This window comes from Octopus sinensis, linkage group LG4 (assembly GCF_006345805.1).
Source record: "Octopus sinensis linkage group LG4, ASM634580v1, whole genome shotgun sequence".
Taxonomy (NCBI): Eukaryota; Metazoa; Mollusca; class Cephalopoda; order Octopoda; family Octopodidae; genus Octopus; species Octopus sinensis.
This window is the reverse complement of record NC_043000.1, coordinates 116359725-116385052: the sequence shown is the minus strand read 5'-3', so window position 1 is coordinate 116385052 and position 25328 is coordinate 116359725. Positions and strand designations below refer to the sequence as shown.

At 33.5% G+C, this 25328-nt stretch overlaps 1 protein-coding gene across 1 annotated transcript in view; it reads left to right on the top strand.

The window, feature by feature from the left end:
• The first annotated feature begins 24164 nt into the window (after positions 1–24164).
• Positions 24165–25328, top strand: part of LOC115210719 (FMRFamide receptor-like) — a 15503-nt gene continuing 14339 nt past the window's right edge. Inside the window, exon 1 of the mRNA XM_029779421.2 lies at positions 24165–24175. The gene's annotated coding sequence lies outside the window, so the exon portion shown is untranslated. The remainder of the gene's footprint in view (positions 24176–25328) is intronic.

Here is a 25328-nt window from a genome sequence, read left to right as displayed (position 1 = left end):
AAAACTATGTGCATTTTCCTTCTTTTATTATATATAATATATATATTATATATATTATATATATTGCGTTGCAACGCACCACGTGGGAATTGAATTCTCCTCCGCTATTCTTCTTCTTCGTCTTCGACTTCTTCGTCTTCCTTCTTCTTCTCTTCTTCTTCTTCTCCTTCTTGCTTCTTCGTCTTCTTCTTCTTCTCCTCCTTCTTCTCTCCTTCTTCTTCTTCTTCGCTTCTCTCCTCATTATTATTATTATTATTATTATTATTATTATTATTTTATCATATATGTATACATACATTCTCTCTCTCTCTCTCTCTCTCTCTCTCTCTCTATATATATATATATATATATATATATATATATATAGGCAGAAATATATACGTCACTAAAGTGACAAAGGGTCACTAATAAAAGTCGAAACCACTCAATAGACACCGAAGTATTATCTTAATGACTGACAAAGGTTTAAGTGACCTTTGTCACTTTAGTGACGTGTATATTACTGCCTTTACGTTGTAAAATCGCGATTTAGCTATGCATAATAATAATAATAATAATTATATATATATATGGACAGATGGTCATGTAATTGATCATATAAATGCATATCTGAAACTGTATTTGTTCCACTGATTGTGCTTCTTCAATCCGTATACACAATGTATGGATTAAAGGACCAAAGCTGTAGATATTTAATCAAATATACTCTGTTACTTAATCCTGGTTTTAGTCGCCATGATTCAGCTGTGACGGAAATTAAATTTCACTTAGTAGTTCCTGCAATGTCAAACCGCGCCTGATTACAACATACACGAGTTTTTGATTGTGTTCAGAAACCCCTACCAAAAGCAGCCTTACATCTACGGCTTAGTTCCTGATGTCTCGAACGAATAAATTGTACACTAAATATTTAAACAGTATGCACGAGATGTTGACGGTTTAACCAGTAGCTGTTAGACAAGAAATATTGAAAATGTGTTCGGTAATGCATTTATTGAAATATAAGTCTTCTAGATGAGAGCTGATCTTGGCTGTACAACATAAATAACTTTATCTACTATTGGAATATTGAAAATAATTATAAGAACAACTGGTTTGCAAGGAAACGTCTTCGTGGTTAGAAAATTAATATTTTTTAATCTCATAACGAGAGATATTACGCAACAGTACTGTGGAGTAAAGATTATTTGCCAACATAACATGGCAGTGCTGGTTTAGGACGAATGCTGCTGTAATTTAGCCCCAGCAGAAATAACCCGGAAATCGCGATACAGAGATATTGTTTTGAGCTGAGTGGGGGGTGCTAAATTCCCTTCTTCGAAAATATAAGGACACAAATCGTGTTGTATAGCTAGCTGGGGATGATGTATTCTGGGGTTAAATTACAGTAACATTCGTCCTTAACCAGGACTGCCATGTTATGTTGGCAAATAATCTTTGCCTTCGTGGTTGTTCGACACTTCGGAATTCAGTTGTACAGAATTATATTCAAATACAATCGACTCATCTTATAAGAGGAAGAATACATTTCATGGTGTAAGCATGGATACTATGGCCAGATGGTAATAACCGGAACGTGTTCGATTATCGATCTGCTGGAGCAGTGCTAATTTGTAGCTGATCAGCATAAATAATTATAATAATAACAATCACATCAAATTTTGTTAGCAGAAGTAATATCTGTTGTAGCAACGACAACAAACATGATATATGGAAATATTCATCCGGTAATGGAATGAGATCCTTAAATATTATGTTCCATCCGCATGGATGTACAATTGAGTCTGCATAAATTTATGAGGGAATTGTTTGCGAATATATGGAGCACTTTTGCTTGAACCTTCAGTTTTATTGAGAACTTGACATCTGAAGTAATTGCAGACTGGGTGCGGCGGCATGTAGTGTATGTTGAACATCTGAACATGACGGAGACTATCACATTCCATGCATAACCACTGCCAATTTATTCGAAAGAAAGAAAGAAAGAAAGAAACGAAAGAAAGAAACGAAAGAAAGAAAGAATATCCAATAATGGATTTGGCACCTTATCTTCCATCCCCGAATGGAAGATCTCGGAGAACTTTGAGCTCGGTACAGAGGGAGTGGGAAAGAATATCCAATGCATTCTACTCGACACTAACAAATCTGTTAATTCACAGATAATATGTAATTAAAAGTGTAAATTAATATTGAGGTAAAAATAATTAGCTTTTGATCAATGTGCTGAGTCAATCGTTGAAATGCAGGAAACGAAATATAATTTTAGTCGTGACGAATATTCAAAGTTGTAATTTAAAAAAAGCGAAGTATCAGCATATCTTAGTTTAGAGTGTGTATTAGTGTTTAACGCTTTCTTGATCTTATGAAGAAATTTTATCCTTATCTTAAACGGATATAATGTAATATTCTCTATACATAGGAGTTATGATTAATGTTGAGAGAGGAATATGCTGTTTGGTTGCGATATTCTTCCGTTTCCTTGATATGAAGTGTTATTGCACTTACGGCTTTTAAAATTTCCTGCTACCATCTTGGAGATGTTACTATGAAATTTATTAACTAATTTTAATTTGGCAGAAATACATTTTTGGCAATTATAGACAAAGTTCCAATTCAAACACAAGTAGCGAAAGCCATTCAACCACAACTCAATCAAGATCAGCTACAGTTGCACAGATATCTATCTGACCATTACGTTCTAAAAGGGGTAATAGAGAGTAGACATGTAAACATAAGTAGTTACAGATTCTCACACAGAACAGCAGCACAAAAGCAGTTATCTGCCCTCTTAAATTAAAGTTTGTTAATAATAGTAATAATACTGTCACTACAAACATGCGCATTGTAGGGGAACGTATTTCATTCCTCTGGTGTTCATTTATGACATTTTAGCTTTATTTATGAGACTTTCAGAGTAGAGTCTGTGCATTTTAAGTTATAATTTATATCGAGTAATGGTTTATTTGCCACTATAATTCAACATTTAGTGATATGTTACAAAACTGGATGCCGTGATATTTGTGTAATTTTATTAGATGGTGATTTCATTGATATTGTTATGTTTCGTCCAAAACTTATTGTTTGTCTACGAAATGATACTGAAGGCGGCGAGCTGGTAGAATCGTTAGCACGCCGGGCGAAATGCGTAGCCGTATTTCGTCTGCTGTTACGTTCTGAGTTCAAATTCCGCCGAAGTCGACTTTGCCTTTTATCATTTCGAGGTCGATAAATTAAGTACCAGTTAGGTACTGAAGTCGATGTAATCGACTTAATCCGTTTGTCTGTCCTTGTTTGTCCTCTCTGTGTTTAGCTCCATGCGGGTAGTAAAGAAATAGGTATTGAAAGGCGGTGAACTGGGAGAAACGTTAGCACGCCGGACGTAATGCTTAGCAGTATTTTGTCTGTCGCTTGGTTCTGAGTTCAAATTCCGCTGAGGTCGACTTTGCCTTTCATCCTTTCGGGGTCGATAAATTAAGTACCAGTTACGCACTGGGGTCGATATAATTGACTTAATCCGTTTGTCTGTCCTTGTTTGTCTCCTCTGTGTTTAGCCCCTTGTGAGTAGTAAAGAAATAGGAATGCTACTGTTCTTTTTAGGATTTTTGGTATGCATTAGCCTATTCTCATGATTTATAATATTCCAAGACTTAAAGACGGGAAGCTGACAGAATCGTTGGCATACTGGGCGATAAGGGTTAGCAGCATTTCTTCCGTCTTCATGTTCTGAGTTCAAATTACGCTGTGGTCAACTTTGCCTTTCATCCTCTCAGAATCGATAAAATAGGTACCTGTGTACTAGAGAAGTCGATGTAATTAGCTTATACCCTCGCACCGAAATTGCTGGCCTAGTGACAAAATTTGAGATCAATATTCCAAAATATGATCTTAATTGGAACTTCCTGAATTTTGTACTTCGCTTGTAAATTAACTTAGAGACATTAACTAATGATTTATTACAAATTAATTCTTCTTTTCATCAAGCGTCTTTGACAATTAACCAATAGCGTTTCTGTTTCAATACTGCAGCTGAAAGGAAGGTTCGATGAATTATTCGTTTTGTGTACAGCATATATTTCACGACTCCATAAATTATAGGTTGCGCGTCATGCGTTATATTATTAAGGAAAGATTGTACCGGGTCTGTGTTACGTGCACAGAATTTACAGTTTGGGTTGCAGGTACCTTCCATTTGTTTCAGTCATTAGACCGCTGCTATGCTCGCTACTAGATATATCGGTGCTTTATATTGAAATGCTAAGTTACGGAGGCGTAAGCAAATCCGACACTGGTTGTCAAGTGGCGTTGGGACAACATATATATATGCAACACACACATACACACACAACACGTACGTATGTATATACATATATCCAAACATTAATACATAAATATATACATACGTACACCCAACCCCATATATAATTATAATCGTAGAAGTGGCTGTGTGGTAAGTAGCTTGCTTACGAACTACATGGTTCTGGGTTCAGTCCCACTGCGTGGCACCTTGGGCAAGTGTCATATACTATAGCCCCGGGCCGACCAAAGCCTTGTGAGTGGATTTGGTAGACGGAAACTGAAAGAAGCCCGTCGTATATATGTACATATATATGTGTGTTTGTGTGTCTATGTTTGTCCCCCCCCAACATCACTTGACAATCGATGCTGGTGTGTTTACGTCCCCGTAACTTAGGCTTACAAAGAATAAGTACTGGGGTCCATTTGCTCGACTAAAGGTGGTGCTCCAGCATGGCCACAATCAAATGACTGAAACAAGTAAAAGAGTATATATATATATATATATATATATATATAGGAAAATGAATTGTTGAAAATGCACCTAAATTAAAAAAAACTCGTAGTTTTAAAATGCATTTATTTACATATATACCAAACTAGTTTCAACAATTTTTTTTGTTTGTCAATAGTAAAAGTTTGAAATTATGAATTAGAAAAACATCTTTAAAAGTTTCAATGTTGACAAATTAAAATGTTCAAAACATAAATTTATCATTCTGAATTAGGAGGACAGGTGCAAGTTTAAATGTTCATAGCAGTCAATAATATTAAAGCTGTACATCAGTTTCTTTGAATGTACAAAGTTCATTAATGTTAAAGAAATATAATTCGAATAAAGAAATATAATGTTAGCGGTGATCGACAACTCATGAGAGGAAAAACAAGAGACAAATGAAAATAGTACAAAAAAAATGGGAATTTGGTTTCTCTGATCCTCTTTCCGTAGATGCGTTCGCTTGTAGTTTTATGTTTTGGGATCAGATGCATTTATAATTTATTCCGGGAGCGGATCTGATTTTTGATTCGTTAAAATACTGGTGACGTTTTTTTCAGTGGTCAAGCTTGTCGTTCTGCTTGGTTGCAATCCGTGAACTTGAAAAATTAACTCTATTTCAGCTTATTGTACTTCGATATGGAGAAAAAAACAACTTAAACCTCTGCGCCGCTAAACAATTATGGTTCCTGAAAGTTTCCTTTATATATTCTACGGTTTCCTCGAAGTTCACTAACTTCCATCCTTGGATCTTACCTTTATATATATTATTGTGTGGTAAGAAGCTTGCTTCCCAACTACATGGTTGTGGGTTCACTTCCACTGTGTGGCACCTTGGGCAGGTGTCTTCTGCTATAGCTTTGTGAGTGGATTTGGTTGACGGAAACTGAAAGAAGCCTATCATATATGTGTGTGTGCATTCGCATGTGTGTCTGTGTCTGTGCCCCCATCATCGCTTGATAAACGATGTTGGTGGGTTTACGTCCCCGTAACTTAGCGGTTCGGCAAAAGTGACTGGTAGAATAAGTGCTAGGTTTACAAAGAATAAGTCCTGTGGTTGATTTGTTCGACTAAAGGCGATGTTCCAGCATGGCCGCAGTCAAATCACTGAAACATATATACGATGGGTTTCTTACAGTTTTTGCCTTCCAAGTGGACTCAAGAGGACTGAAGCTATCATAGAAAATATTTGTCCAAGATCCCTGTCAGTGAATGAAATCACGAAACATGTTGGGAAGCAAACGTGTTACCTCACAAGCACGCCTGTGCCTGAATTAAAATGAAATGTGCTTTTCGGAGGATATGCGCACTGAATAACAGAGCTATCTTTTGAACAAAGGTTGAAAGATATGAACAAAAAGCGTCAGTCCTTGACAATGGTCACAACCTTTCACAGTCTGTGAGCACTTCAGTTATTATTAGAACTCATTTTCACTAGCATCTTAAACCTGCTGCTGTTTCAATTCCACCACCCCTACACTTTGGAAAATCCCCTAGGTCATTCTGATTAGCGGTTTATTAAGAATAGACATGTCTCGGGAGTTTTCCTCACCTTAACATCTGATCTTTTGCGTTTATCTTAGAAACGGTCTTATCTGCAAATAAACTCTAACTTGAAAGGATGAGAGACCTAGAGACACCATTGTGAACTGCATTATTGGGTTAGTTGCATAGCTTTCATTAACATTGGTATCTTCTGTCGCTATTTTCATTTTTACATTGTTGATACTAAACATTAAGTTTCTCCGTTTAGCCTCCAGTTTGAAATTATTGTTGGCTGTAATGTCAAATTACGTCCTCTGTATCTTTGTGTGTCGGAAAAAGGTTAGCTTTGGAGTAGATTTTCACTCTATTTTTCTTGTTACATTAAGAAATACTGTTTTAACACGTCTAAGTATATTGCTTTGGTGTCACAAATGTCAGATTTGAATTTCTCCTTTATATAGACATTTTCTTATAGTTTTAGTTAAACTGGATACGCATCATTATTTGTGAATATTTATTAGACTATATTTTGAAGTATCTCTCTCTTTGTATCTAACCCCGACCGCTCTCTCAGAGTAGGTAAATTATATTTACATGAACTTCGTAGTTGTAGGGTTCGTAAATTTTTAGTTGATTCTCAGTTTTCAAAGAATACTAATATTTCAACAAGTTTCAACTGTTCCATTCTTGAAACTTTCATTTGTAACTGCGCACATTCTTTTATAAAATTCCAATATTTTTAGTCCAAGATAAAAAATATTTCTACTTGAAACGCGATTCATTAATACAGAGAACAATATACGAATGCCAAACATATAATGGGTCCCTGAAGATATATAATATTTGAGTAAATTGTTTTTAATTTCGTAATTGTATAAAGTAAAACCTAAAATATTTCAATGGAAGCTACCTGCCATTTCGCTATGAAGTTGTTCCTAATATCACCTATTAGTTATACCTTTGATTTTAATGTATGGTATTCGTTTTAGCTCGTAATGAACCGTTTGTTTTTGGCTTAGTTAAATTCTTATGGGAATTTTCATTAAAGGAAATCCAGAGTATCAGACAGATAATTTCATTTTTATATCATATTTAATGCAGCGTTAGAGTTTATTGCATGTGCAAAAACAGTAATTGATGCAACTCTGCTCGAGCATTAAGAGCAGAACTAAAAAACATAACGATTATTTGGTGCGGCATTTGACCGTTATCAGGTACTCTTGGCGTGGAAACGACATTCCAGTTGGCTGAGTCGGAAAAGTTTTTTATAGATAGCTGATATGTACACAAGCATGGCTGTGCGGCTTGACAGACAGACAGACAGACAGACAGATATATATATATATATATATATATATATATATATATATATATATATATATATATATATAGATAGATAGATAGATAGATAGATAGATGATAGATAGATAGATTGATTGATAGAGAGGCGAGCTGGCAGAATCGTTAGCACGCCGGGCGAAATGCTTAGCGGTATTTCGTCAGCCGCTACGTTCTGAGTTCAAATTACGCCGAGGGCGACTTTGCCTTTCATCCTTTCGGGGTCGACTAAATAAGTACCAGTTACGCACTGGGGTCGATGTAGTCGACTTAATCTGTTTGTCTGTCCTTGTTTGTCCCCTCTATGTTTAACCCCTTGTGGGCAATAAAGAAACAGAGAGATAGATACATAAATAGATAGATAGATAGATAGATAGATAGATACATAGATAGATAGATAAATATATAAATATATATATGTGTATTTCTCTGTGTGTGTCTGTTGTTGCCTTTGTGTTTGTGCCTGTTAACGACCCTACACCGCTTGGAAGCCGGTGTTGTAATGTTTACATTCCCGTAATTTAATAGTTCGGCAAAAGGGATGGTAGAATAAATACGAGACTAACAAAATGGATGCCATTCTCTTCAAGCGGTGTCCCAGCATGACTGTAGTCCAATAAATGAAACAAGCTTAAGATAACTAATAGATTTCTGTGTTATAGCTTGAACAATAATGATTCAAAGTTCTGTTAAATATTAAATGCTGTTTCAAATAACATAGCAGTGTTGGCACTTACCAATATCGCTTATATCTCATATCTCACTGTGTGATCAAGCATGCAACTATATTACACAAATAAAAAACTTTAAATTAAATTGCATATCTCAGACCATGAGTAATACACTATCAATGTTTCCATGTAACTAATACTATTACTACTGGAAGTAAAAACCGTTCATCGCTGTTCGAAAAGTTCGTTTTGACCCAGGTGAGACAATTCGACATAACTAGGAACCGTTCCTACGATATAGGTAATGTTTAATGCATTAATACATTCGTTTGTTGAACAGAAACGATATCGATGGAAATGCATAAAGGTATATAAAGCATTGTAATGATGGAAAAACGGGATAAAGAGAGGAAAATAGCGTCATGTAATTCTTTTCTGTTATTGGTGTTATTCGCAATATAATTTCGGAGAATGCCTCGGTGTGCAGCCATTTTAACTCTTGACTATAAGTGCATTTATTTCCATGTCCATGTAGTTCTATTTCCCAGAATTTCGTAATCAGTGAGTAACACGAAACATAGCCTAGAACCTAAGCATAAGTTATATGACAGTATGTATGTATGTATGTATGTATGTATGTATGTATGTATGTATGTATATATATATATACATATATATATACATATACAATATATACATGTATATATACATATATATATATACATATACATGTATAAATATGTATAATATATGTGTATATATATATACATATATATATATACATATAAACAGATGTATACACATATAAACACATATACATATATATATATATACATATTATATATATATATATAAACACATATCATATATATGTATATATATATATACATATATATATATATACATATATATATGTATATATATACATATATATACATATATATACATATATATATACATATTATATATATATATATGCATGTATATATACATATATATACATATATATACATGTATATATACATATACATGTATAAATATGTATAATATATGTGCATATATATACATATAGAAACATATATACATATACATATATATATGTATATATATACATATATATGCATGTATATATATACATATATATATACATATACATATATATGCATGTATATATATACATATACAATATATACATGTATATATACATATATATATTACATATATATATACATATAAACAGATATATACACATATAAACACATATACATATATATACATATATATATATATATGCATGTATATATACATATATATACATATATATACATGTATATATACATATACATGTATAAATATGTATAATATATGTGCATATATATACATATAGAAACATATATACATATACATATATATATGTATATATATACATATATATGCATGTATATATATACATATATATATACATATACATATATATGCATGTATATATATACATATACAATATATACATGTATATATATATATATATATATACATATATACCCATATAAACATATATATATACATAACGTATACATGCACATATACATACATACGTATATGTATGTGTGCATGGCTGTGTATGTGTATGTGTAATGTTTATATATATAAAACAAATAAGAGAAAAACTATAGAATTCACAAAGAGTCGTTGACATTATTATATTAAATTTTCGCGGAACCCGTACAATATTACTTGAGCTTTGCGTTTTCCTAATCTCTGAGGCATCTCATAGTGTATTGTAATGTTTCTATGTCTAAACTTTCACAAGACATGGATTGGTCATTGACTAAGACAGGCCATAATTGATTCTTATAAACGTTGGAAACTACTGGAGGAAAGGAAATATTGTTTCAAAGTAAAGACAAGTCATGCCAAAAATTGGGGATAGTCTTCCGATCGCGCCAAAAGAAAAACTGCGAAAATAATTAGTGAATGTATTAGCGCATATACTAATTACGGACTCTAAATAAATAGTAATGGTAACGTTAGGAATAATAATTAATTTTATTGCATGTATGATTTTGTTGAATACACATTCCTTGGTTTAACTTACGGGCAGTTTTATTGATCCCGGTTCCTTACTAAGCTATCCGAGTAGGAGGCAAAGTGACTGCCATGATATGGCAGTCACTTTGTCTCCTACTCGGATTTTCAGAAATTTTGCATGACTGTATCCGAAAATTTCTTCACACAACTTGATCAAATATTCAATATGAGCTATATGTAGACATGCATAAATTCTATAGGTTTAAAACCTTTCATCGGATCTCCATGAATCTAACTTTCTTCAATGCAGCTAATCTTACAACCTCTTTTGTATCTACCTCTTTTGATGTTTGGGAATTCTCTGATGTTTTTTCGGCTGACGAATTCGAGCCATCTGTATTCACTGCAATTTTTGTAGCTTATTAAAGATGTCCTCGTACGAAACGATCGTACCGAGATTTTAATCCATTCTTGTTGCTTTTTTCCTATTTGTAATCACCCCACTTGTCGTATGGTTAACACCATATATATTTCCGGTGCATCCTAGTTAAGGACCATATTCATGTGAATTCTTTAGAATTCACTAGAATCTCAATTACTTAACCGTATATATATATATATATATATATATATATGTGTGTGTGTGTGTGTGTGTGTGTGTTTGCGCAGAGTCCAGAGAAAGAGGAGAGAGACGGAGAGAGGAGAGAGAGGAGAAAAGTGATGTATATATCTATCTATATATAGGTGACCGACCAGACCATCAGATGTTTTACACATCGCTGGTCACAATGCGTTCGCATTGTTTTTGCCTTCGAATGACGCCACCCCGCTGGCTAAGCGAGCAGGCCAACAGAAGAGTGAGAGAAAGATTGGTGAAAGAGTACAGCAGGGATCACCCCCCCTGCCGGAGCATCGTGGAGCTTTTAGGTGTTTTCGCTCAATAAACACTCACAACGCCCGGTCTGGTAATCGAAACCGCGATCCTCCGACCGCGAGTCCGCTGCCCTAACCACTAGGCCATTGCGCCTCCACCTATATATATATATATATATATATATATATATATATATACCTGAGAATTGAATATAACAGGCGAGTTTGTCCCTATATACATACATACATACATACATACATACTATATATATATAGACAAATAAGTGGACAAAGGAAAGATGGCCACTCAACAAATTTATTGAAAGTTAGATGGGTTGTTACTCTTGAGTTTCAAGTATAATGCCATTCAAATTCACATTCAAAATGTCTGACGACTATCATCACGCTTGCAACTGAAGAGTAACAACAAATTTCAATTTAGAATTATATATATATGTGAGCTCTTGTGTGTGTGTGTGTGTGTGTGTGTGTGGTGTGTGTGTGTGTGTGTATGTGTATGTGTGTGTGTGAAAGAGAGAATTCAGAGAGAATAACTTTTGCTGTAGATATCTCTCGAATTAACGGTTATCTAGTTATATAGTTTTAATGAGACGTTTTCCATTTTAGCGTACTATTTCCAGACCTTGTGTTTAGTACTTCATCATTCTTGAATAAATTATCATTCGTTCAAGGCCTTCATCATATTATTCTTAATATCAAGTGATGTTGCTGTGTGTTACTCCTTCACATTTGTCGTGGTTGTGGTTGCATTGGAGTCTTTCGTTCACACCGACATTTTATCGTTTTTATTATCTCTAATGCGTCATCAATCAGATACATATTTTCGTTTGTGGCTGAAGTCAATTACACACCTACTGATGTTAGCAATGTGCCATGTTATCAACTTTGCGCCTATCATTTATCTTTTTTTTTATTTTGGCATGGAATCTTACAGAATGTGGTTTTGTTGTTCGCTAGTGTTTTCGTATCTTGTTCAGTTTGTTTTATTTTGTGTACAGCATTACATTGTCTGCTTGTAAGTTCAAAGGAGGCAGTGAGTAACTTAATTACATAACCAATCTATCATTAGAAGTTTTCATGACTACAGCTTTCAGTTTTGACACCGGATGTATAAATCAAATTAGTAATTAATACCTTGTTGTTCAAGTGTATAAAAGCTTGAGATGTATTAGTGATAAGAGATTTTTTTGTTCGTCATTTTTATAATAGTAAATTTTTAATCTGACACTAAGAAGGTGAATAATCGTTTCCACAAACAAAAGAAGAGATAAGAAAATTCCCAGAATAAAACGGATACTAATCGTCTACGAGTATTAAAAAAACAATGACAAACTAATCCATATGACAATAAAAATTCGAATGAAACCTACCAATTTCAAAAGACACTACACCTGTTAAAAATACACGTAAAATGCATTATGAATCAAATATGATCAAGTATAGAAGATGAACATTCAAAAACAACCATCGAACAGAAAAAAAACATACATTAAACTATTCCAACCGTTTATAGAAGCTGCTACGATCCTTTATTGACTATACCAAAAATATTCTTCAATGATGAAATGCTTATAACACAGATCAATGTGAAAATAAATAAATAAATAAACCGTGATAAGATATGAAAAGAATATGGCGGAGAATAAATCTGTGAAAGGCGGCTAAATCTGATGGAAATATCTAAAGGAATCATATTAAGTGTACAGTTCCTCTGATATATTGTGTTTTAACATAGCACGTCTATAACAGATTTTATTTCGTATAGAATTGCTTTTAGAGAAAATCGCAGTAATTTGCCTGTCAGCAACAAATGCATATTTTAAGTTAATGTGGCTTTATCTGGACTGGTGTGTATCCGTTTTGGAATATTAGTGAGTGTATGATTAATTATTTTCTATATATATATGAAACGATAAATCCTGTATAAGCATTTGACGGTGATACACACGTCATTGATAAGAACTAGAAGCGTGACATGCATATAGCGTATTAGCTAGTCGCTCCCATGTGTTTGTGTGTTTATCACCACTTCATCGCCTGACAACCAAGGCTGGACTTCTTCTTGTCGAGATTAATCTACCTCACGGCAAGAGGTGAAAATGGGGGTAGCTATATCAAACTCCATTCTACACCAAGTGTGATATGTTAAAGGAAGATTTCGGTAATAAAAGTGTAGCAAAACGGCGATGCTCCAGCATGGCCACAGCTATGACTGAAACTACAAAAAAATAATAAAAAAACTCAACAACACATAAATTTAAATTATTAAAAATTATTTCATTTCTATTTGATTTCATTTCTATTCACATATTCATTCCGCAATTCTACAAAGTCATTCAAATTTAAAATTACATAAGAATAATAAAAATAAGATGAAACTATTCTTTATTCCCACATTGACTGAATCGTAGTCGTCAGACGCCAGATAACGTTTTTTTCAAATAGAGTCCTTTTGGAATATAATAAAGTTTCTGTGGGAGAACAATCTTACTCTTGTGTTAGATGCTTTAAATGAATTTCCTCCTATTTAATATTTCAGAAAATTGTGTGAAAAATAGCAGATGTGGTGAATATATATTCCAATGCCTTATGTAGAGTTTTATATAAAGGGATCAATATTTGTGATAATATATAACAATGATTTACAGGAAATAAGCAAATGTGAGAGGTGCGCCCTACGGATAGGGTATCGATTTTCAGATAACATTGCTTATTTGCTAAATATTTTATCAACTTTAAAGGGTTAAAATATACAGGGACGTCTTGAAATTTACTGACGCGTTATATTTCTAAGGTTTACTTTCTTGACCATTCTCATATTTCTACTAAATACGAAATATACCTAATATTTTGTCAAAGATTAAATACACACACTAAAATAAGCAATAAGTGAATTTTGGATTGGTTGTCTTTTAAGTAGTTCTGGTGGCATATTTGTCCAAAAAGACAAGCTGTTTATTGATTTCAGTGATTATGGAGAAATGCCAGATATGCATTCAAGAATGAGACAATGAACAAAATATTCTGATTGGTTGGCTGATGACTGGTCTGTCCAGTAATGTCTGACTGTTTATTAGTTTTAATACACTGTTGATTTCATTCGGGGAAGTCATTAAACGGTTGATTAGTTTTTGCTCTAGGAATGTGATGTGATTTTTTAATACACTTCTATGTTTAATGGTGCATTTGTGCGTTTGTGTCCGTGTGCTTTTGTATGGGTGCGTGGTTTTGTTTAATTTTTTTTCAATAATTTATTGTAGTGACAAAAGTAAGAATATCAACATTAATATGCGGTGGTTAGTTGATTTGGTTCATTTGGGACTGTCATTTTTAAGTAATATTTTCTGTGCTTCGATCGAGTTGTTATACGCATCACTTAAAGTTTTTTTAACCAAATGTTTTATCACTTTTTTCGTTTGTTTGAATAATCCTTTGAAGATTTATGGAATGTGAAAATCTCAAATTATTTCTCTTTTCCTTCTTTTTTGTTTTGGTTTCGCACAGTGGGAAGCCAGCCCCGTAATTTTGCTTGTGTAATCTGCTGCTTATGTGTTCTTGCTCATTTACAATTGGAGTTACAACGTAATTTTCTTTGGAGGTGAGGAAGTGTATACAATAGAATCGATTTCCTGTTTTGCAGTTCATATTTCATTTGGAAAGAGAATCAGATTCCACATATGCTTTGGCTCCAGTTCCTAATTGTTTGAATGAGAGATATAATCAAACGGACCTGAATAATGAAGAGAGCTTCAAACAAAATGTCCAGAGGAACATCTCACAGGTGTTGAATTTACGCCAGAGAATATGTCGAAAATTGATGGAAAAATTTAGAGTTCTGCCCTGGCATCAATTCTACCCTTATGTGATGTTTCTCTAGATATCTTTTTTCAAGTTTCTTCTCAATTATTCAATTCCATTTGATTGTCCGTCTCATTTCTGGGTTTCGACATAGGATAGCTAGATTTGTTTTGACGGAGATGAATATATTTCTCATGTCAGGATCATGAGTGTGGTCATACGAAATGTTTTTTCTTTGATGCTCAATCGTTTTGCTTTTGCAACCACGTTGTCAATAAATTTCAAAGGATATTGATATATAAAATGTATACACTACTATACACCACTACATACACATGATACGCATACACACACATACACGCACGCACACACACACACATATATCTATATATATCTATATATATATATACATATATATAAAATAAAACAAATGGGCTTTCAGATGTGTTTTTATTGGTGAACAACATGTAAATCTAACCATTTTCTTCAGAGGAATTGAATATAAAAATTGAATTCAGCTTTTAACTTTTTCACACAACAGTACAGAATTCATATTCACTCTATCATATATATATATATTATATATATATATATATATATATATATATATCTATATATATATATAGTAGTGTTCCCTTAAGGTAAGTTCATAGGAAAAAGGTATTCCATTCAGTGAGCAATAGATATAATTTAAGGTACACATTATAAAGTTACAAGCTGCTAATAGTCCTCAAGCAATATTCAGGCCCTCAGCAGATGGTCTATTCAATCTGCAAATGAGAACACTGGCACAAGAATAATCATGACAAACAAGGAAACGTAACATGCACGCTTCCGTTTTTTACATCATTTTCTCGTTGCGTCTTTGCTTTTTTTTTGGGTCGTGACTTCTCATGTACAAGTAGGTGTAGCGTGATTTCCTTCTTCCTGCCTCTAAATGATTTTCGAGTCTAGCCCGCCACTTGCCTACACCGTATTGCTAATGTATTGTACAATTATCTAATATGTATAAATCACAGTATGTATGTGTTTAATGACTAACGTATATATTTCCACAATTGTCAACCGATTTTCACCAAACTTTAAACACACATGACATATGACCCATTTTGCCCAGAGCTTTCACGTAAATGAACGTAAATGGACATAGTATTTTTGTATGTAAGGTCTCTATACTTCTTAAATATTTTTATAAACGCAAAAGGATTCTGTCTTTTTATTTCGTCTGTCCACCTGCGACGGTGATTAAATTGATTAAGAACACTGAACACATACATTCCCACAATTCTCAACTGATTTTTACCAAACTAAACACGCACATTACTAATGTCCCAAGGATGGTCATGCACTATGATATTTTGCCCAGAACTCCCACATAAATATAGTCTTTTTGCATGTAGGCTCTTCCATACCTTTTTAACATTTTTATAAAAGTTAAGGGATTTTGTCTATTTATTTATTTCAATTGTCCACCTGTGACGAACTTTGGCAAGCTAACTTTTACCTGTTCTAAGTTACTTGAAAGATGATGATATCTTCCCTCTCTTCTATTTGTTGATAGCTTTGTTTACCTACTAGTGCGTTGTTTCACTTTAAGGATTATTATTTACCCATCCATTATGATATTTCGACTGTTCTCCATTGTTTCAAATACGTTTTATCTTTGTCGTTCTAGCCTTTCTTAAGCAATCACATATGATTCGTCCCAAAGAATCAACCTTTAAGTAAGAGTTTTGCTTCCACTAGTGAAATCTATACATATCTTCCAGAAAGCTCCATACAAATTTAACTTTATACGGCATTCGCTGTTAGTTTATTTGCAAGCTATGTGGGAAGACAAAATAAATGGGCTTTTGTTAACCTATCTCTTCGAAAAAAAATAGCTCCTATTGCTGGTGAATAAAATAAACTCGCAGAGTTCAATTTCCTTACACCATCTATGTGGCTGTTTCTGACAAGAGATTTCAATTTCATGTAGAACTATATTTTGTAGTCATTATTCGTAATCTACCCCCAAAACACTTAACTAACATTATGTATATGAGCATGTGTGTGTACTTTTGTGTCCGTTTGTCAGTCTGTGGGTCTGTATGTGCGTGTGTGCATGTGTATGCGTGAGCATGTGTGTATATGTGTGTGTGTCTTTCTGTCTGTGTTTGTCCTCCACCACCAAATGACAACTTGTTTTGCTTTATTTATGTCCACATAAGATAGCATTTCCACATAGGATTTCGACAGAATAAGTACGAGACTTAAATATAAATACTTAGCCACAAAAAATAATCTCTAATTCGAGCCTACTCTAAGCTACTAAGAATGCGTGTGGCAACTTGAAGATCCACCCACCACACGCGATAGACTGGCGGTTGCACGGACGCGAAAGCTACGTTGTTATACTCATTCCGTAAACGGTGGCTTTTAACGTGTGGAGAGCTGAACCATCCTGGGGTACAGAGGATTCGCAATCTAGACTACAGTCTGAAAATTTACCACACCATAGTGGGTTACACCATTGTTCCTCTGCTTTGTGGCAGAAATAGGAAGAGTGAGAGAACTTGTGGTGAAAGAGTACAGCGAGGTTCTCCGCCTTCCACCGGCCGGAGCATCGTGGAGCTTAGGCTCAATAAACACGCACAATGCCCGGTCTGGAAATCGAAACCGCGTTCTTACGACCGCGAGTCCGCTTTCCTACCACTGGGCCATTGCGCCTCCACACCTTGCTGCTTTTGTCGTCGTCGTTCCCACCATCAATTTGGTGAAATTTCAATTTATGCAGACAGTATTTCCGCTACCTCTATTAGTGAAGCTCTTAAATCGTAATATAATTATTTTTACGTTGGGAGGAATATTTTAAATTTTCAATCAAATTTTAGTTTTTTTACAAAATTTCAATCCAAGTTTTAATTTCTTTGTTCAGCTTCATTTCATTTTCAATGAAAATTACGCAAAAGTACTCGGAGAAAATTAAATAATGCGAATGTCAAGTCACATTTTCCAAATAGTTTTTTTACATAGTGTGCGCTTGTAATATAATAGGTTATAAACTTTGAAAAGTTATACTTCTGGAGCGATACATTGCTTTATCTAAATTTGTATTTTAGTTTTCTAATAATTTACAACTTTTTCCAACGTCTGAGATTTTTGTTTTCTTTACAGAAAGCTTTTGTTAATTAGTTATGATTAGGCAACTTTTATTAAAGTCAACAATAATCAAAGTCTACACTGTCTAGGATATTCTAAAAAATTCCAATTGTAAAGTATTTTTATTAACATATGGTTTGCAAATTTCATTAATTATTGAAGATTTCAACTATAAGGCAATGGAGTTTAAATCACTGCAGAATAATCGGTCAAGTTTAACTTCCTGTTCTTTCCTGTCTCTTCTCTCCCTTACACTTACTTTATTTGTATCTTTTCCTTCTTTCTTTCCAACTTTTCTTTGTTTAACGCTTCTGTTCTTGTTGGTTTTTCAATTTCCATATTATAGCAGTTAATCTATCACTTTATTCTCCAATCTTTTCTTCTGTTTTTCGATATTTTACTCCCCCCTCTCTCTCTCTCTCTCTCTATCTATCTATCTATCTATCTCTATCTCTCTCGCATATTTTGTTTGTATCTTTTCCCCTGTTATTTGTTTTAATACATTTGTCTTTTGGTCCTTCGCTTTTCTTTTCCGTTGTTTCTTCGTTTGCCTATCTCTCTATCTCTGTCTCTCATGGTCGAAGTGAGAGAATTACGAAAGTGACGCAAATTATATATCCCTTGATGTTTCAAAATACAATAGCTTCAAAGAGAATTTTAATGAGATATACTGTCCCTAGTGCAGGAATTTTGATTGCGGTGTAGCTTCGAATGCTTGGAGCTATAAGCTGAGTACAAGACTTGACATATAAATAGTGTTTCAATGAGAGTAACTAGAAATACTTATTACAGAAATCCAAGAAAGAAACGAGAAATTATGGACAGAATTGGCTATGTGTACGAATCGAATTTAAGTGGTGTGATTACAGAGTACAACTTAGACTGTTTTTGTTTCTCACTGAGGGTCTCGAAAAATCGATAAAGTAGTTACCAATATTCTAAAAGGATGTGTTTAATCGCCTAGACATTCTTATCAACTAAAAAACAAGACATTCTTATCAACTAAAAAATAATTTCTCAATGTTGGGAACAACATTATCATTCACTGCTTTTGTTACAAATATGAAAGTTTTACTTCATCATTTCCTCTTACGTAAGAACTCAGCATTTGCCAAAAACATTCTGTGCTGAAAAAATAAAGTTGTAGATATAATTATTTCCTGTGAAAATCCAAGAAAATCATGAAAATGACATACACCAAAAAATTGGTATACATAAAAAGATATTCACGTAAATATTATCGTATTTAGAAAGTGCGTGAATATATGTAAAATGTTCATGACGGAATTAGTAAACAAAAAATAAAAGAAATGGAAACGACCCGGAGGCAGAACATATTTTCGAGGAAAATACTTAATTAAAGTATTAAAAGAAACGAGGATAAAAGTAAAAGTTTCACAGTTAGAGACAAAAATCTGATGGTACTAAACCACTCAACAATGCATACTTGAGGAAGAAAATTTATTTCAGCATTAATAAATATAGTTTAAAAGTAAACAAACTGAAATATATTTTAAACTCCAGACAGCACAAAAACGGTTAAATAAACATAGACTCATAAGATAACAAACACGTGTAGTTTGTGATAGTCACATCAAGTTATAAGCTGTTGATTGTCGATAACTTTATAGTCAGCGTTAATCTGGTTACAGATGTTCAATATGTATTGTTTATTTATACGTAGGTTATCGAATGTTCTATGAAAACATTAAAGCGAAACTGTAGCTTCTGTATCCTAGCAACTGTGGACAGTTTTTAGCTATTTATATGTCCCCTAATATTTATATGTAACTGTTGAGTACAGCAGCATATTCAAAATAATGCAATACATTAAAATTTAATAGATCACAGTTCATACGCTGAAAAGTATTTGTCTTCATGTCTAATCGGTTAGGTTTCCAGTGAACGTATAACCTTTTACAATCGCGTATATTTATATATTATTTTTCAGGATAGGTGGCTTCATAACGAGGGCAGGAATTATGGAGCTCTGTGTTTGGTTCTTCTTTGTGTAGAATCCATATCAACTGAATCTAATCGCATTGGTAACAGAATCATTTTCATCAAGGGTAGTTCTATAAGATTGTTGTCATTTTCCACCAAGCTTTTCGTAAAACAAAAACAAATAAATCCTTTCCCGATTATATGTATGTTTATCTCTGTCTCCCTATATATATATATATATATATATATATATATACACGACGGGCTACTTTCAGTTTCAGTTTCCATCTACAAGGTTTTGGTCGGCCCGAGGCTATAGTAGAAGACACTTGTCCAAGGGGCCACGCAGTGGCACTGAACCCGGAATCATGTGGTTCGTAAGCAAGCTACTTCCTACACAGCCACTCCTACACCTATATATATATATATATATATATGGTTTCAATATGATTAATTTCTTTGTAGTTACGCAAAGATTTTGCACTAACATAGATTTATCTCAAAATTGATGAACAAACTTGATGTAGAAGATGTTTTATGCAAAATTTTCTTTTGCGGCCATCGGAAGTTCAAAGAGATGGAAAATGCCCAGTATTTATCCAAGAAAGAATCTCTCTATAATTGATGTTAATTTGACCAATAACATGGTACAGAGGCGTGTATATAAACTGTGTTGCAGTTTGGTTGAAAAATTACTAGTTGCAGTTAGAAACGATATGAAGCTAATTTGATCCAGGCCGTTGCGAAATGTAATAAAATATGAAGATTAAAGGAGTCCACAGTATAGAGTATAAGATTTAGGAACAAATCATGAGCTGACCAACAAGGGTGATGTTATCTACATAGTTTTCGTTTTAACAAATCCAATAAAGCAGTCTCATAGTGTGCTACTTAACCAGTCACTGCCTAATGTTCTCTCAGTAAATATAATTTGATGGTATTACTTTTGCTGTTGCGTTGTGGTATATTTTGAGGCCAGCTTCATAAATCCATCGATGTCATGTAGTCGTGCTTTAGTCCATATATAACTAAAATTAAGAGAATATCTCAATACTGATATATATCAAAAAAGAAATTATCTGCTTCCGGGCATGGAAAGAAGTGAATATATTTCATATCAAAGGCGATGAGCTGGCAGAAACGTTAGCACGTCGGGCGAAATGCGTAGCCGTATTTCGTCTGCCGCTACGTTCTGAGTTCAAATTCCGCCGTGGTCGACTTTGCCTTTCATCCTTTCGGGGTCGATTAAATAAGTACTAGTAAATCACTGGGATCTATATAATCGACTTAATCCGTTTGTCTGTCCTTGTTTCTCCTCTCTGTGTTTAGCCCCGTGTGGGTAGTAAAGAAATAGGTATTTCGTCTGCCCTCGACTATCGCGGGTGTTACTTTTCAAAATCCCCGAGAGAAGTGAAAATGTAGAAACAGCACTATATTGTATATTTTGTTCATTATTTTTATAATTTGTATATATTTATTATATAATAAATGCTAAACAATACCACGAAGAAGCGATGTAAGCTTAAATAATAAAGGGCGATGGCGATACGGCTTGAATAATCAAGCGCGATGGCGATACGGCGAGTGTTTAGTGTATATTTATACATATATTCCGTTGAGTGAATGTGTGCGTATATCTGTGTGTCTGGCTGCCTGTCTGCGTCCACGGGCGCAAAACAGAGATAGCCATCCAATCACGACACGAGACAAGGTTATAGATTTGAAATTAAAAACTACTAATGACAAGATCCACATACTTTAGATTTTGAATTTTTTTCCATCTATTACGAAGATTTTGTAAATTTTAGTTGGCAGTAATCATGTTGAACAATTTCTCGTTTTTTTTTTAAACCGACAATATGATATAACCTGTAATATATGAATTAGATATATTTTACGAATTGAGACAGTTCATTAAAACTAAATATTAAATTAATTACTGTAGGAAATTCACGGAACTTTTACGTTCATATATATATATATATAAACTTGAAAACTTAAAAGTATATTTCCAAAAGTTTCACTCGTCACCGTTTCTTAACTTAAAAAAGGATGTGTATCCGTCCTGATGTAATCGTCCAGCACACTTATCAAGAAAATAGAAGGTGTGGGTTCGATTCTCAACCTTCTAACGACCATGTTTCTCCACTAGTAGGTAAATATGCCCCAATATTAGAGTATTTTCTATAGTCAACATAGAGTGAAAACTACCAATGCACAAACACACACACACATATATATTTCATTTATTCTTTTGTTTCTTTCTCTCATCTGACTGCAGCCATGCTTGAGCACCGCTTTAAGTCGAAAAAATCGACCCAAGGTCTTATTCTTTATAACCTATGTACCGATTCTATCGGTCTCTTTCGCCGAACTGCTAAATTACTGGTACATAAACATACCAATATCGGTTGTGAAACAGAGATAGATAAATATATACGACGTGCTTCTTTCAGTTTCCGCCATCCAAGTTCACTTACTAGATTTCGGTCGGTCCGAGGCTATAGTAGAAGACACCTGCCCAAGGTGCCACGTAGTGGGATTGAACCGAAACCAATTGGTTGGGATGTAAGTTCTTACTACACAGCCACATCTGCGCCTATATAATACATATGTGTTTATTACAATATAATGTATGTATATCCATGTGTGAACATACGTGTGCCTGAAAGGGTCCTACTGCATCACTACATGATATCCTATTGCTTATCTTTTTGTATATATATATATATATATATATATATGCTATATGTATTTATTTATTTCTAAAAGCAGATCTTTATATTTCGTTTTTGGATTTGCTTTGCAAAATTCTTTGTGTGTTCGTGTGTTGAAACATATTCTGTTGTGTCTGGGGAGAGTCATTCTCTTTTGGTACCTTATAATTTAACACACACACCGGTAAGATTTCCACTAATTTTTTTTCTTCTTTTTTTTTTACTTTTTTTTAAATTTTCGTTGCCTCTTGCAAGCTTTTCAATAGTTTTCATTCTAAACTATTGAAAGGGTTGAAAGATGCAACGAAAATTATAGAAAAATTTTTTAAATAAAAAAGAATTAAAAAGAAACTTTACCGGTGAGTGTCTTAAATTATAAGGCACCAAAAGAGAATGACTCTCCCGAGACACAATACATCTTTATAAGTATTCATTTGTTCTCGTGTGAGTCAATTCCTCACGAATTAAAAATCTCACGTTCGATTGTAGATAGGGCGCAATCATAGAGAAACTTTAGCTTTAAATAAAAAATGCAAACTGGCCATTGTTTGAACGAAATATTTTTAGTCTAGTTAATAACACGCTGAACAAAACAGAAGTTTTATCGCTTTGTATACATGCTATTAAGTATCTCCTACATTAATACGAGCCTCATTCTTCGGAAACAAAAAGATTTTGGTTAAATTTTTTTTGTACGTGTGGTTACTTGTCCATGTACGTGTTTTTTTTAATATAAGCGTGTGCATATGTGTGTATGTTTGTAAGCATATATAATTATGTAATATATGTACGCATGACTGTGCATAAATGCGTACATATATGTCTGCGGGGATGCGAGCAAAGTGCACATGCTCAAAAATATTCATTGATTTTAAAACTATTGATATAAAAATATTAATTGAAACTATTTCTTAAACGTATTACTTAAAAGGAACATTTTAAAAATTTACTGAAACGGCAACGGAATTTCACAAGGAAAATTAAGAGAATTACTTCGTTCAAGACATATGGAATATTCTCACAAGAACCTGAAAGGAAATCAAATACATGAACTTGAAGCAACTATTTTTGCATTTGTCGCTCACAAGGTTTCTTTTTTGTTTTCTAAAACAAAAGAACATAAAAATAAACGCTTTTTTCGAATTTTCATTTCATATTTCTAACAAAATTTCACCGAATATTTCATGACAAAAGCAGGTTCGGTTTATCAGCTGATTAAAGGAGCAACTTAGAAGACGGAATTGGAGCCTTTCGTTTATAATGTCTTAAAGAATATTCTAGTCTTGCATTAGAACCTGTACAACTCTAGTTAGCGATGTAAACAAGATTTTTTATATGTACCAAAAGCCCATATGAGACATTCCCTCATAGTAACTATCGCAGAAATCTATGTTCTAACAAAACGCCCAGTTTTAAGTGGAGATCAATATATACATAAAAATGCACACATGCACACACGCTGCATATACTCACCCCACAAACATATATATGTATATAGTAAAAGCAACAGCATGGCCACAGTCAAATGACCAAACAAGTAAATGAAGAAAGCATATGCTCATATTTCGAGTCCTACTTTTTCTGTTTGTATTATCAAACCTATGTATGTATATATGTATGTATGTACGTTTCTATGTATGTATGTAAGTATGTATATATGTATGTACGTATGTATGTATGCATATATGTATGTATGTACGTATGTATGTATGCATATATGTATGTATGCATGTATGTACGTATGTATGTACGTATGTATGTGTGAATGTATGTATGCATGTATGCATGTACGTATGTATGTATGTTTGTATGTATGCATATATGTATGCATGTATGCATATATGTATGCATGTATGCATATATGTATGTATGTTGTATATATGTATGAATGTATGTATGCATATGTATGTATGTACGTATGTATGTATGTATGTATGTATGTATGCATGCATGCATGTATGTATGTATGTATGTATGTATGTATGTATGCATGCATGCATGCATGTATGTATGTATGTATGTATGTATGTATGCATATATGTATGCATGTATGCATATATGTATGCATGTATGCATATATGTATGTATGTTGTATATATGTATGAATGTATGTATGCATGCATGCATGCATGCATGCATGTATGTATGTATGTATGTATGTATGCATGCATGCATGCATGCATGCATAAATACATACATACATACATATGTCTCAGCAAAGACTTGACATAGATTCTTGCAGATTATCGGAGAAATTATTTATAAGCGTAATAAGCTAAGGTTTTTTTTTTTTATTTTGAAATCATATATTTTCCACTTATGCAAACAGATGTGTAGCGACGGGCATTCGATTATCTAAAACTCTTTAGTACTAAGAGGTATTTCAATGGATAATTCTAGTCAATAAATCAAGTCGATAATGTTCTAAGCCAAGCGTATTGAATATCGTTCAGCTTTAACAAAAGGTTATAAGAAATTACTTTGAATAAAAACGGTACACAATGCCGACAAAAGAGAATAATA